The sequence below is a fragment of the Pseudophryne corroboree genome, chromosome 10 (assembly GCF_028390025.1).
Source record: "Pseudophryne corroboree isolate aPseCor3 chromosome 10, aPseCor3.hap2, whole genome shotgun sequence".
NCBI lineage: Eukaryota > Metazoa > Chordata > Amphibia > Anura > Myobatrachidae > Pseudophryne > Pseudophryne corroboree.
The window spans coordinates 29,799,021-29,801,577 of NC_086453.1; the positions used below are offsets into that span (position 1 = coordinate 29,799,021).

At 38.5% G+C, this 2,557-nt stretch overlaps 1 pseudogene; it reads right to left on the reverse strand.

Annotated features, from left to right (window-relative positions):
• Window positions 1–286: 286 nt before the first annotated feature.
• Window positions 287–407, reverse strand: LOC134968217 (5S ribosomal RNA; annotated as a pseudogene).
• Window positions 408–2,557: the final 2,150 nt, after the last annotated feature.

Sequence of the window (2,557 nt, forward strand, 5' to 3'; positions counted from 1 at the left end):
GGAGTTCAAAAATGGCGCCAGTATATATTTAAATAGTGACTTTGCGAAAATATGGGGAATGATGTACAGAATACAAGGTACAAATACCTAATTCTGGCCGAGATGGGTATATCCAGCTGTGGATCAGTCTATGATTATAGGTTGCTCATTTGTTGAAAAAATGACCGTCATTTGTAAACTGCTATATATCCCAATTGGGAATTTTGATCCTAGCAGATAATTGAATCATAGGTCATAACCGAGACATAAGATAGTGCTCTATTAATAGTGACAGGTGGGCGGCAAATATTTGCAGTACCAGGGTGTTCCTTAGTAGTCTCCTATCCAAGTACTTAACCCGGCCCTCCACTGCTTGGCTTCCAAGATCAGATGAGATTGGGCATCTCCAGCGGGGTATGACCGCAGACCTTATGCTCACCCTTGTCACGCTGTGTCCAAAATTGGGCACAGATAAGAGCCAACTATTGTTATATGAGCCACAAGTTTGAGAGAAACACAGCTGGTTTGATATAAAAAAGAAGGGGGGGATTTCTTATCACAAATGATAAGGTATACTTAAAGATTAAATACCCATCTAAATAATCAGGGCTTATGTCGTCGCAGTATACATAGGGAAAAGACCTCTATGTTGCATAATTAACACATGCATATAAATCTGACATTAAATAAATGATATTATTATAATCATGCAAAAGAAGGGAACCTCCAAATTTGGTCTCCAAAGCCACAGATTGCATACGAGGTTACACTATAAATTCTGAAAATCACCTGAGCAATGAAAAAATATAATTTCTCAAAAACCAACAGCGAGTTAGTATTAACTGAGTTGACACAGTATATATTCATATGCAGTGTAAAGGAAAAGAAAGAAGGCGTTTTGTTTTGGTTTTTAAATGGGGTCCAAGGTTTAACAGATGTATCCACATCTGCTTTTTTGATAAAGATATGGACCCCAATGCAGTTTGGTACTTATTCCTTTACTGTTTGATAATTAGTGTCACTCAATTTTGTATAGCAGTCTGTGTAGCTTATAAGTAGGATTTTGATAAATACCTGTCCATGCGCTGATGCATAAATATTGGATATCCAAACCTGATATACAATTTTTTGGTTTTAGATCCTACTTGTTTAGAGAGGAAGATCCTGATGTCTGGAAGGTGCCGGCCGCGTCCGCCCGCGTCTGCCCACGTTGGGCTTGTTACCGGGCTCCGGCCGCACTGTGCTTCCTGTTGTCCTGGTTCCCTAGGCGACGGACTTAGCCGAGAGCGGCTCGTTGCGGTCACGTGTGCGCACCACGTGACCGTCTCTCCTGACGTACGTTTCGCATAAAGCTTGGTCACAGGGCGTCAGTAGGTTCCAGCCTATTGGTTTGTCCTTATATTGGTGATACTGTGTGCTGATTGGCTCTCAGCAATGGATTGATAGGTAATTTGGCCTATAATAGTCAGTATCGTATTTGCAGGTTCCCATAGGATGGTGTGTCCTGATTGACAGTTAGAGGGACCATTGAGCAATAAGATGAACGATCATATGGTTATTTTAATTAAAAAAGAGCTGATAAAATTAATTTTTAGTTGATGTTTGCAGAGGATAAAGATATAGTGATAATATCATTTGTGGAACAGTTAATTATAGTATAAAAACTTTAAAAATTGGAAGACACAGATTGTTAAAAGTACTTAATGTGCCTGTGCCAGTATTAGAGTAATTATATATATAATAAGAAGGAATCATATACATAATAAGAGGGAAATACAGATACAGTTTTTATAAAAGATTATTTTCTTATATATATATATATAAATATATGAATTTAAAATTGGGATATAGATATAATAAATTGGTGAATGAGTGATCGTGACTGCTGAACCTAAAAGTGTCTGATAATAATATTCAATTGTGTTTGAAAAAAACATATTTGTGAAAGTCAAAATAATAAGAAAGCTTATAAGTGGGGGGGGGGAGGGGGGGGGGCTTGAAGGGGGGGGGGCGGGGACGTGAGGGGGGAAAAAAATGGGGGGAGGGGGGGGAAAGGAAAGGGAGGAATGGATTATTTTTGGGGGAAGGGGGGGGGGGGGAAAGGGGGGGGGGAAATGGGGGGGGGGTTGTTGGGGGGGGGTGATTGGTTTTTTGGAGGGGGGGGGCGGAAAATTTGTTATTGTGGGGACAAGTGATTGTACGAAAATTAATAAATGGAAAATATAATAGATATTAAATTTATTAATAAATTTAATTTTTATAAAATTCATTAATAAAATCATAGGTGGTTGTGGGCTGTATTGTGAATTAATTATAGTATATACAAAATGTGCGTTTGGTAGTTACATTTTTATGGGGAAAGGGGGGTAAGAAAAAGAAAAGGACAGACAAGAAGAAAGGGAAGGGGAAAAAAGAGTAAAAAGAAGAAAAAAAGGAAAAAAAGGGGGGATATTCGAGCATTGGGATTGCCGTATTTAGTTTAAGAAAACTCCATAATTGATGTTTTCATTCATACCAAAAGGGTGAATGGTGCCTAACTTGAAAATCCACTCACATTCTTTCTTCAAAAGGATGTCTG